The sequence below is a fragment of the Parus major genome, chromosome 18 (assembly GCF_001522545.3).
Source record: "Parus major isolate Abel chromosome 18, Parus_major1.1, whole genome shotgun sequence".
NCBI classification, from domain to species: domain Eukaryota; kingdom Metazoa; phylum Chordata; class Aves; order Passeriformes; family Paridae; genus Parus; species Parus major.
In genome coordinates, this window is record NC_031786.1 from 4,011,354 (window position 1) to 4,024,075 (window position 12,722).

Below are 12,722 nucleotides of genomic sequence, written 5' to 3' on the forward strand. Positions count from 1 at the left end.
AAATTAATTTCTAACACTCTCAGCTCACCATTGCATGCAAGAGGCCAGTATGGTTGGGGTAAAGAGAGAAATCAGGTGATATGAGCAGCGGGAAGAGTAATCTAAACCGAGGCAGGTGTGCATGGCAGAAGGGCAGCTGGTGCTGATGAACTCGGCAGGATGGGAGCTCCGGGTGTCCCAGCGCTCCCGGCTCCGCTGCGGGCACAGCGCTGCTCCTCACCCGGCTCCCTGCGCTCGGCACTGCAGGAGTCAGCTCAGGTCTCGCCAGCCTTATTAGCTCTGGCTCAGTGCCGGCAACTCCTATTCAAGCTGGCTCTGTGCAACGTGCCTGGATGTCTGTGCCGTGCACATCCCGGCATGGGAGTGGTGTCCCAGTGTCAGGAATGTGGGACAGAGACGCTCTGGCTGCCTGCTGAGAGCAGCACGGTCACATTCACACAAAGGAAGAGGCTCTGCTGAAGCGAGCTGTCCTGCCTGGAGGCATCCCAAGTGTCTCTGTCCTGGCATGGATAATCCAGAAGTCACCCAAGGGAGACTGAGAGTGAGAAAACGGTAATAAACTGTCTTGAAGTGTCCCTGCTGCCCAGCAGTCCCAGGAGAGCTTATTAAAACCCAGCCATTTTCTGCTTAGCAAGGGTGACTGCCAGTTTGTGGCTAAAGCTACCAAAAAAAAAAAAAAAACTTCAATGGAAATGTTACTTATCTGTGTCATTTAAGATAAAGCCCCTGTGTTTTGCATGGCTGAACCTTGACAAATGACCTGATTGGTTTTATTCCTAACTACAGCTAGAAATAAAAGAGCTTCTGTGCATATTCCCATCAGTTGTGTTATTTAGACTTTCGGCCTCAGAAGAAGAAGCATTTGCAGGATTGGACTCAGTGTTTGGCCTGTCAGCTGTTGCTGCACCCTTTGGTGCCTTAGACTGTACCTTTCATCATAGTAAACAGGTTTGATCTCCAGTTTGAGTAACCTACTGCTGTCTTTTGTAATGCTGCATTAGTAGTCTTTGAAGATACATTTTCTGCCAACATAAACACTTTCTTGACTAACAGAAATGAGTCCTTGCTTGCATTAGTTTGCTGCAAATGTTACAAAGGCTATGAAATAATTGTAAGTAAATGTCCCCATCTGAATCTCCTTTAGACTACTGCAAGGCTCCCACAATAATGACTAAATGAGGATCTCCTCTCAGCAGGCAAAGGTTTGTTCCGCATCCCCCTCCCCTTTTTTTTTTTTTTTTTCCCCTCTCTGTCTTCTTTTGAAAAGAGAAGAACTGGAAGCTGTCTGGCCCAATGATATTCTTTATTTTTCTGTCTCCCCACCACGCCCCAGACTTCCTGGGAGGACACATAAAAAGTGATTTGCCCTGTTCTGCACAGCACTTCACCTGCGTTATATTTGCACAGGAATTTTGTCTCAGATATTCTTGAAAGGCCAGTGAGTTGCACAACAGGATTTAGTAATTTGTCCCTGGCCATTTCTGACTGAAGTGTAACTCTCACTTTTACTGCCACAGTTCCTGTTTGCTGTACAGACTTGAGATCAAAACCCCACTGGAGTCAGAAATTATTCCTGTTGACTCCACAGGTGTTAGATCAGTCTTTTATTTTATTCTAGGCTATCTAAGGCCCAAACAGCAACTGTATTCAAATAGAGAGAACTCTTTGAAGAAATGTAAATTTCAGCACATTCACATCAAGTATGGTTTTGGCTCTATAGTTGTGAAAAAATACTGAAATTACCAGTAGAGTCATCAAGATCCAAGTCAAAACTAGGGAAAGTTGGTGAGTAAGGAAATTCTTCAACATTTGTTCTTTGGTGTTCACATTCTTATGACTTGAATTCAAATATCTGCCCCACACTGAAGAACCTGCAAACAAGATCTTCAGGTCTTTCCTAGTTGTAGTGAGAACACACCCAGACAGAGTACATGAGGAGAATTAAAGGAAGGTGATTACAAAACCTCTTAAAACAGCAAGCTTCTTAATTTTCCCTTAGAATTCAAAGGAGCCATCAGACAAAATATTTAAGGACTGAAGCAGCTAAGCCCCAGCAGAGTGCATGGCTGGCTTGGTTTGCTCAGGCTTATCTAAATTCAGTCCTGTAAAAGCGTGAATTATTGACTCTCCTCTTTTCTCTGCTTTACAGTCCTCAGGTACCTGGAGGGCATCCCAGAAAAACAGGAGGGTGAGCCAGCTTGCTCAGACATTGATGCTTTCTGAATCTCACTGGCTAAGCCCAAGTTTGAATATTTAAGGGTCTTCAAAATTCCCATGTAACACCCCCTACCCCAAAAGGAAAACCAGCTAAGCAGCAGCTTCCCTGTAAAGCCAGCCCGTGGCCAGGGAGCAGCAGCAGAGATGCTGCAAAGACACACCTTATTCCAGAAGCTGGGCTTTGATTGCTGTGGGTGAAATTCGTGTTTGGAGAGAACCAACAAGGCTGACAGTGTAGTGGGAGTGAATAATGCAGAGGCTTTTGCTGATCCTGTTGCACAGGAATGATTCCCACGTCCTCCGGGCAACGCAGAGTGAATCAGTTCTGAAGGGCCTCTGCAGTGCTGCCACGGCAAACCAGGAAAAACAGTGCAAAGTAGAAAAGATTTTTGGTCAGATGCTTTTTCTGTGGTTGGTCATCTGTCTCCTTCATGCCTGAAAGTGTGTTTTGTTCATGCAGCTGTTGGAGTTAGCATGCAGCACCTTTTTATGGGTTTCCTGGGCAGCCACCTCTGTTCCTCAGCCGCAGCACCTCCAATGATTCCTGATCCCAGCAGGATCCAGCCAGGCTGTGCTGTGCCTGCCAATGCTCCCTCCTGCCCATCCACAGGCCTGCCATTGGCACAGAGCTGACTTTGGCCTCACACTGCACTTGCTGTGCTTTTCACAGGGTCCTCACACTGTTTGCTTCTTTGTGCAGGACAGGGCTTAACACCCTCCCTTGTCAAACCTTGAATTAAAAAGCAGTGTCTTAGCAGGTTTAGATGGGATTAAGCAGCACAAACCTCTTACACACAGAGCTTACACTAAGTAAGCTTTTCTAAGTTACCAGTGCGTGATGTATCTGTAGCTCTCCTATCACTTTCCCCTCTCAGCTGGGATGTTTCAGAGGGGATAATGGAAGCTGAGTTTATTGAGTTCTCCTAGAACTTGGGTGTTTGGTGCCTTTCTGTTCTTCTGGTGCTCCAGCCATAATTTCTAAAAATGATTGCCAGAGCCAGACCTGGTGTGGGCAGATGTAGTTTCAGTTGCTTCAGCAGACCTGTGCCAAACTACAGCAATTGCAAATCGGGAGGCAGCCTGTGCTGGGAAAAACAAGGGGCTGTGGTTAATCCTAGCCCTGTCACTCACCTGCTGTGGGACTTTATCTGCAGCTCTGCTATCCCCTCAAACCTGGATTTACATAGTTAGAAGACAAGACCTCTGGATAAGAGTTCCTTTATTATTTTTTCATGCATAAGTTAATATAAGGGGTTATAGTCATGCAATACTTAAATAATTGACCCATAATACCCCTCGTATTGCACAATTCAATGTGTGAAAAGCTTTCCTGTCCCATGAAGAGGCGACCTGGAGAAGAGGAAAAAGCACCTCTGTCTTTTGTTTTCTTGGCCTCCCTCACAGACTCCCATTTGGAAGATATTTATTAGGTGGGGAAAAGTATGGTAAGATGTTGCATTGCTCAGCAAAGCACCTTCTTTTCCTACACACACAGGGCTCTCATTACATCTTTAAAGAATCACAACAAAGAAAAGGAGCTGACACAATGAATTTTGATCTGGAAAATGAAATCTGACATAACCAGTAGTTACATTTTTCTTATTCCCTGGTAGTTTGCCTAAAGGCAGCTTTTAAATAATTCCTGCTTTTCACCTCCTGAGAAATAATCTATTTGCTTCTGAATTAATTAGGCAGCATCATAAAAACCCTTTAGTGACTTTGCAAGCTGCTGATCTAACTTTTTAAAATATATAATGGGCTTGATCCTTAGGCCAGACAGTAGAAATTTTGCTTTTAATTTTGATGGGAATAGGAGAAGGCATTTTATGTGTGATGCTACTGAAAAACAGGGTTCCCAGTAAATAGTACTGGGTGTTGTTTTTTATGACAGCTTTACTGGTACCTGTCTCTATGTCTGGTGTCTGTCTCTAACATCTTGAGTCTCACAGTGGTGAGAGAGGAGGTCCTTTCTTATTTCATCTTCCTTTGGACAATCAGTGTCAGAATTTCTGTTGTGTGCTGCCCTGATGAGCAGACACGTGCAGAGTAGTGAAGTGATGTCTCTCCACTTGTAATGTCCAGAGTGTGATTGATCTGCCTGAGCTGGGTCATTGCAAGGCCAGGGAAATCAGTGGAGCTCTCACATGCAGAATTGATCATCTCAAGCTTAGCTTTGAGATGTTAGCTACTCCAATACTCACCAGCTTAAATCAGCATCAACCCAGTCAACTAATTCTGTAGCAATAACAGTTACTTGTTAATCTGAAAGGTGAAAATAAGCAAAATAACTTTGCTCGCATTTATATGTTTTTTCTTTGGTTTTTTTTTTGACATAAAATACCACCCAAATGGAGTTTCACCGACCAAATTGAAAAGATCTGTACCAGTTTTTTTACAGGGTGATGTAAAATCTTTTATTTGACAAAGTAAGAGATTCAGGTAAGTTTCAGGCTCATGAGTTCTTCATGATGTTGGGCTTTATGGCCTGGATGGTCTCTCTGTGTTCTACGTTCCTTTGTTCTCACATTCCTGACTTTGCCTGTTGCCAGTGGCAATATCACCAACACAAGTCAGGACAAGGATTAGATCAAAAGATGAGGAACCAAAGATGGCTCTGAGTGAGATTTGGAGCTGAGATTAGGAGATCTAAATACCTGTGTGTCTTTCAGGTGTAGGTTTGTGCACTGCTGGCATTCTGCTGAGGAGCTTGCTCCCATAGCTCCAGGAATGTTCATGGTCAGCAGGACATTTGGTGACTTGTCCCATGGCACTGCACTGCTCTGCTGAGTGGCACAGGCTAGAGAAGCATGGATTTGCAGTATGGACCAGAGAAAAATGACTCATTTCAAGAATCACTATTTCAAACCTCACTATTCTGCAGGGGTTTCTGCTGGCTTTTAGAAATGCCAAAATTGTGTCCATACTAACGTTGTTGTTTAAAAATCAAAAGCAAATTCTTTCCTAAACTCAGGACCTGTTCCTCTCCTCTTTCTGTTACCTGACTTTTGAGCACAGCTGTGACTTTCCTTGTCCCTTCCCCAGATAAGCACCCAGGCTCGGCTCTGCCCAGCAGGTGGGCTGCCCTGACTGTACTGCTTTGGGAAATAAGAGAAGGATTTGTCACAAGAAAGCCCAGATTGTCAGTGAGAGCAGGAAAGCAGATCCAGCTTTATCTCAGTCCCATTAGCCTCAGCTCTCTCTTGCAAAGTAGGTATTTTGGTGCTTTCCCTGTAAAAGTTTTGGGTGTTTGGAAGGTTCCTGGAGAAGCAGTAATCTGGGAGGTATGGGCTCAGTAGCCAAATCCTAAACCAAACCAACTCATCTCCAGCAAGATCTATATGGAGAGCAATTAAAAGCCCTTGGCTGGTTTTTCTTTTTTCTTTTCTTTCCTTTTTTTTTTTTTTTTTTTTTTTTTTTTTTTTTTTTTAATACAGCTCTGCTTATAATATACATTTTATACACTGGAGCTTTGCAGAGCACAAATAATTTTTTCTAAAATACAGAGGCCAGTTACTGGTGTTCCTGGAATCAACTTGGTCTTCCATGTCAGTCTGCCCTGGGAGGTTTTAGAGTCAGTGTGTTCTCCCTGCTCTGTATCAAGCCTGAATTTCTAGTCAGGAAAAAACGTTGTTGTGGGCTAAGTCCAAAGAGTTACAGCTTTATTTACAGTTTAGTTACCACCTACAGCAATGTAGCTCATCACCAGGATGCCTTGGGCATGTTTCCACTTTATAACTTAGTGAGGCTGTTTACAATATTATCAGCAGAAGAAATAAAGGACCAGGATGGAACTATGGCCCCAGTTAAATCAATGACAAAACTCCCATGGACTTCAGTGGGCCAGCATTTCATTTAGTACTGCCTGTGAGGAGCACATATTTCATTGTGACCTCAATGTCTCCTCGTTCAGCTGCTTTTCTTAAAGCATATTCAGTCTATGGGCAGCCTCGTGGGCCCTGGCAGTACCTGGGTACCTGTTCTGTACTGATAAATTACTGGGTGGTTTTTAATGTCACATTCATCCTTTTCTGTCTTCAGATCCCTACTCTTTCTCTCTAGATCTTGGTAATTCTTTTGCTTCCTTTTCTATAGAAGCTCTAGATCTGAATCCAGGTAACATAGAAAGAAGAAAGGATGTTTTTGGACTTTCCATGGCTTCCACAGGGATCAGGAGTTGAACTCATGGTTTGGGCAGGCACAGCAGTGAGAATTCCCCAGACTAACAATTCATCCAGTTCATAGAAGAAATGGATGCACCTTTCTGTTCTCTGCCCATAGCCTTCTTTGCCCTCCACCCAGATAACTGAAATTGTGAAATTCTAGGCAGATTTTATGTACATACACCTACTCAGCCTACTCTGTAAAGATACACACATAGGCACACATAAACACCCTGCACAAGCATGCACTGCACATGGTATACAGGTTTGGTGATATTATTCCTAGCAATTAATCTGTCTGTTTCTGAGTTTGTATGGATTCCTTTCTAATCTCCAGAAAGATAATTTCTTTCTATATCTTGAGTGCCAGTGATATGTAAAAGCCAAACTGCACTGCATGGTGCTCGTTGGGAAGAGACTCCTGCTTAAAAGCCTTCCAGATCTTGCCTGCCACTGAAGACTATATTTGGAAGGATGGGAAAGCAACACGAGAGGCACATGGAGCAAAAGCTGTGAGCATCAGCAGTTTACTCAAGTAAACAGTTTCACTTCTCGAGCTGTTGTGTTTGTCAGTCTAGTAAACAGGATCTGACTGCAGTGAGATAACAAAGCTGTAGGCCTAAACCTGTCCTCCTCCTCTGCAGTTTGAATTATATACTGCCCACACTCCTGTCAGCTACCCTGTTTCTTCCCTCTGTGATCCACCATTGCAATATTTTAGTCCACCATTGCAGGATTTAATCCTATTATTGCAATGCCCCTGCAGAGTCCTTGGTTTCACTGGAAGCAAAAAAATCACCAGCCTGGCTTCCTACTCTTACAGGGATTTACAAAGGAAGTACATAGTTAACTGTCTGGGATCAGGCAGCATTCCAAATCACTCCCAAACTGTCCTCTTCTGTTTGGGAAATAGGGTATTGCTGTCCATTTGTTGGTCCAGGTCACCAAGAGGCAATGCTGGGAGTTATCTCTGCTGCTCAAAGGAGCCAGTGGTACAGCCTTGTCTGATAGCATCTGCTTTCCCTGAATAAATGCACACATTTCCCTCTCCACTCATCCCTCCAAGTACCTTAGAGTCATAAATTGTCATGCTAGAGCAAATGGACTCATGCTCAGGGAATGATCTTCCCATTCAAGGTGAATCTTGATACCTGATGTATGAGAAGACCAGGCACATGCTAAAAATTCCTTGCTAATTTCGGTTGCCAGTTCATCAAAAACATCCTCCCAAACACGCACAGGATGTATTAAGTTATGGTATAGTAAGCGATCAGCTTGTCATACTGACATTTCTGCTCCTTGCCAGAAAGTCCTGGACTTCATTATCTCTCTCAAGAAATCAGATCTCTGGGTGTCACCCTGCAATAAATTTGTGTAACTGGAAACCTCTCCCCAGGCATACAAAGATCTGAGGACAAGTGGGCATTGCTGTTCTCTGAAGACTGATGTATAAATATACACTGCACTGACTAACATCCCTCCTCTGGGACAGGGCCAGTGCAGCCATAGCATCCTTTGAGTCTTCATCCAGTGGCACTTTGGCATTGGCACATGACATCTTGTGAGGTGGGGCGTATCTTTTGGGGCTACCAAATGAGGTGGTTCAGTTGTGTCTGTTACTCCATGGTGTTACATTCCCACTTCCATTCTACTTAGAAAAGCCTGGAAGTGCTGCCTGTCCTGCTGCAGGGGAGGTTGGCAGGGTGGCCCTGGCAGTGTCAGGACATGCTGTCACCTTGGTGACTTCAAGACCAGTAGGAACAGCACTTGTAAATGAAATTTCCTCTTTGTGGTGATCCTTTTGGTGAGGTTGCAGATGGCCAGAAAATCTGGAATCTCTAAGCTGCTGTCCCTGTGTATGATCTTTGACCTCTTTTGTGAATCAATCTCTGCCTTGGTTTCCTTTTCTGAGAGCTGGGGGTGCCTGCTGTGTGTCAGTGGAGCTCAGGGCAGCAGAGCAGCACAGTCCTCCCCTGGGGCTCTTCAGTGTGAGGAGGGAAGAGGGATGTTACCCCACACGGTCTGGGAGCTGCTTCAGTAGGGCTGCACAGAAGCATCCAGGCTGATCTCTGGCTGATATTATCATGAGCCAATAATTTCTTGCAGATGATGAAACTTGTAGGAAGGACTCTCATGGTGTAATAATTTTCCAGATTAGTTTATAAATGCAATGCAGCACATAATAGTTTGCCAGGCGCTCCTTGACTTCCTTGTGAAGCTGATTTTTGGGATGCTTTCTCAATTTCAACATTACTTATAGGTATTCTTAAGGAATATCAGTATAAATAGTCTAATGTGTTTCAAAGAGTTCATGCCAGCCTATATTCTGTTTTACCTGGTTCTGTACCAAGCCATTAGCCCACACAATTGTCTATTATTTGCAATCTTGGCTCATTAAGCTGATAATTTGATAAGCAGGTTGTTGTCTTTACCTTGGGGGCTCTCTCTGGGTTGATGCATTGATATGTGGACAGCCCTGTCAATCTGCTCCCCTGTTCTCAGTGACATGTGCTGTGATTCTGTGATTCACAGCCCCACCGTGTGCAGGTGGCCAGCCCAGCACACTGCCCGCTCCTGCCACATCCAGGGAGTGTCTTGGGATAAACCTGCGGGTGGAGCCTGGGGGAAGGACTGGGGGAGGTTTCTGAGGAGACCTTCCCTGGCTGTGTCTCTCTCTGGCTCCTCTGAGGTCCATATTAATATATGCAATTCAAAGTGTGCTTTTCTAGGTTTAGTTTTAGGGATGGACTCATTCCATCATCTGTATTGCTGCAAAATTCATTGTGGAATAAACAGAGCATTGTTCTGTGTTACCCTAATCGGCTTTTAAAGCCACTGCAATTGAACTCTCCAAGGGAATAAAGTGGGTAGTATCAAGTCACATTTTATTCCAGGATAAATGTGTCCAGGTGTGGTGTTTTGTGGGAGCAGCCGTGTGCTCTGTATGCACAACCTCGCTTGGAACTTAGACAAGCCTGAGTTTCCCAGTTTCAGCAGAAGCTGTGAGATGCACAGGGGTATTTACTGTAACTGCAGCCTCTCAGAGCTGTCAGAGCTCCTCCAAACATCCTGAGCCCATCACCAAAGAGCTGCTTTCTAGCACCTCCACAGTTTTCATAGTGCAGAGCAAAGTGAGCAGGCAGCACACTGATATCCTGGGAGAAAATGCCTGGGGACCTGTGTCTCCTATGACAGCTCCTGGGATGCTGCTTTCCCTCTGTTTTCTCTGGGTGTCTCCCTGTTCTGTGCACACCCATGCCTTTGCCCCACGAGTCAGAGCAAGTCTGCAGGATGTGTCAGTGCACAGGATGGACCCTGACTCATGGGGAAAGCATGTATGGAAAACCTTGCCATACTCCTACAAATGCTTGGTTTTCTCTGCTGTGTGATTTTTTTTTTTCCACTTTAAATAAAAGCAATGAAAGCTAATGATGAAAGGAAGTGGTGCAGGTGAGCCCTGTAGAATTTCCCACTGCATTTATAAACAGAAACCTACTTCCCTCCAGCTTCTCCACAGCCATGGAAAACAGCTCCATTAATGGTGCTTTGGAGGGTTTTGTCTGGGAATGCTGTGAGGAAACCCCTCTCTTGCGGCATTAAAGGAAATGCAGGGATAAATGCACGTCTTTACAGTCAGGTTTAGAAGCAGGAAATACAGATGAATTTAGGCATGTCCTAATTTTCCTAGAAGATGAAAATCTCAGTATAATCATCCTTAAATATCTGCCAAAGGCTTGTGGTTTGTGTTGGAGAAAATGGCCACTTGCAGATGGGTCTCTTCTGGAAAAATGTATTTTGCTGTGCTGCATTCTTGGTGACTAATTCTTTCATTCTGCAGGTTTGGGTATCAAGCACAATGGAGCACTGGGAATTTCCCTCCTGAATGTCCATCTTCAGTGCTCCCGTGACCAGCCATTGCCTCAAGGTGACAACAGGGTCTCACAAGGGGTTGAGGATTTTACATTCCCACCCTGTAGGTCTGCAGCCTTACAGCTGATCCAGACAGTTGAAGCATAGGAGGAATAAAGTCTTCATCCTTCTGTTTGAAAAAGGTCTATGATGAAGTTGTGTAATCTTTCCAGCTCCCAAGGGAGGGACAGGGCTCCCTGATGTGCTCACAGGTGCCTTCTCAGCCACCTCCTGTCCCAGGTGCCCTCCATGTGTCCCCTCCCGGCTCAGGCCCCGACAGCTCCATCTTTCCCTGGCGTTTGGCTCCTCCCCAAGGAGACTTCAGAACTTCTCCTTTTTTTGAATGCTAGATACAGATTATGGCTTTGATAATTTAGTGCTTTGTGAAACATCTTTTGGATTTCTGGAGCCTCGTGTTGTGCCTCCTCTTTCCCTGGCAGGGCAGGTGAGAAGAAGGCAGAGAGTCCTGGTTGGTGCACAGCCCCCACTGCCCACTTGCAGGCAGCTGCTACTGAGGTTTTAACTTCTGTCACTGACTTTCCAGTCCCTTTGTTCAGCCTTTTCAATTTTCCTTTATTGTTTTAGCCTGTCTGCAGATATATTTGTTTTCCTTCCAGAAAAGCCTTGGCTTGCTCAATTAGCAAGACAGCTCTTTGTGGAGAGTGCCGTAGCTCGCTTTGTGCCATGGGTAAGTACTCCTGGAGCATTTTGCTCCTCCCCAGGGAGAGTTTACTCCTGCCATCCTCACACCCATTGCCACTGGACAACCTGCTGCCCAGATTTCTGAGTACTGCCTTGAGAAAAGGAGATTTTGTGACACAGGAGTCTAAATATGTTGCTATGGTTCACAACAATCCATGCTGTCCAAAGCTGTGATTCTTAGCTGCAATTTTTGCTCCCTGCCCTATTGGGTCAATACCGTGTTTTCCACACACATGGGCTCTTTCACCATCCAGATTTTTTATTTGCTTTTGTCTTACTTAATGGCTTTGCCCCTTTGTTTAGAGCAGAGGTTATGAGGATACAAGTCGAACGTCTTGTCTCACCCACCCCATTCAGAGCTGAGCCCTGGCCTAAAGACACCCTTGGTGGGGACCTGGACATGGCTCATGGAGCACAGGAGGAGTTGGTAGAACAAGTGTTGATCTGGAAGGCACCTCCCTGCCTGTCCCCTGATCTGAGGCTGTGCCCAGCCTGCCCTGTGACTGCTCCCATGGAGAGCTGCCCTCCTATGCTGGGACACCCAGGGGGAAACCTTGCAGAAGAGGCTGCAGAAACTTCTGCCATTACATCTGCAGTGAGTGTTTGCCCAGTCACTGGATGAAGAATTTCTCCTCTCAGGAGATTTGTGGCACTCTGTGCTGCTATTTTCCCTGGTTTTGCAGCCTGTTTTAATTGTGGGTTTGCCCTTATAAGCTGAGGGCCAAAACCTAATAGAAAGCTGTTCATAGTGTTGCTTGCAAAGTCTTTGCAGAGTTCAGAGGCTATTTCAGCAAGACATTCCTGAACAGTTCTTTACTTCATAATGACCCCAGTCTGTTCTCTTATCCACTCTCTATCCTGTATGAGAGCTCAGGCTGTGCCAGCAGACCCACAACCTTCTCACGCTATTTAGTGACCATGTACAAATTAATGCCATGACTTTGGGAGTGCCCTGTGAGCACAGGTAGATATTAGGACAACTCCTGGAGCTTCACAGCTCACCCTGGACATGGGAGCTGCTTTGGCTTAAAAGTTGGGCAGAATTTGGTTCATTTTTCAGGACAGAAATCATTCTTGCATTGTACCCTCACCATTGAGGGATGTGGCATTAGGATGATGTTCATGAGGCCCTTTTCTCACAAGTCCTGTGATCTCTGAGGACCCTGCCCTATGTGGGTGTGAAGGCTTGTGGACTTGCTACTGGCACAGGAGTGACATTTGCCCTTGCTGGAACTGTGTAGCTGTTGGAGAGGGTTATTTGCTCTGTGTGATTGATCACATCTGGGCACACATAACACTGCCTTGCGAAACAGTCCTTGTATGTGTCAAACTGACTCACAGTGTGGCCTGAGGTAGACGTGAGGGAACATTTTAGGTACAATGGAATTTCACAGAGAACCATGCTACTTTTTATTTGGTTTTTTTATCTTTGAGCAAAAGGTCTTTGTCAGCTGATGGGAACAGGGCACAGTGTCCTATGGGACCAAGGGAGTCTCTTGTGATGGCTGTGGACATGGGAGCATTAATGCTGCTGTACTCCAGCCCAGCCTCTGTGTCAGTAAGGTGAAGCTGTCTGGCTCACACTGTGTACTTTGATGGAGAGGGTGACAGAGCATGCCTGATTTCCCTGCACCCCCTGTGTGATCTCAGGGAGGTCAGTGTGAGCCACTCCACAGCAGCATCGAGGCCCTGAGTTTGCAGTTCCGCGTGTATCGTACAAACTCCAGAGGATTT

General features: G+C 45.3%; 1 long non-coding RNA gene across 4 annotated transcripts in view; it reads left to right on the plus strand.

Moving 5' to 3' along the window:
• Positions 1-12,722, plus strand: part of LOC107212506 — a 71,185-nt gene that overhangs the window by 31,088 nt on the left and 27,375 nt on the right. For all 4 annotated transcript variants that reach the window (XR_001524480.3, XR_004499751.1, XR_004499749.1 and 1 more), the window contains exons 3-4: positions 10,216-10,302; positions 10,904-10,974. This is a non-coding gene — a long non-coding RNA (uncharacterized LOC107212506). The remainder of the gene's footprint in view (positions 1-10,215; positions 10,303-10,903; positions 10,975-12,722) is intronic.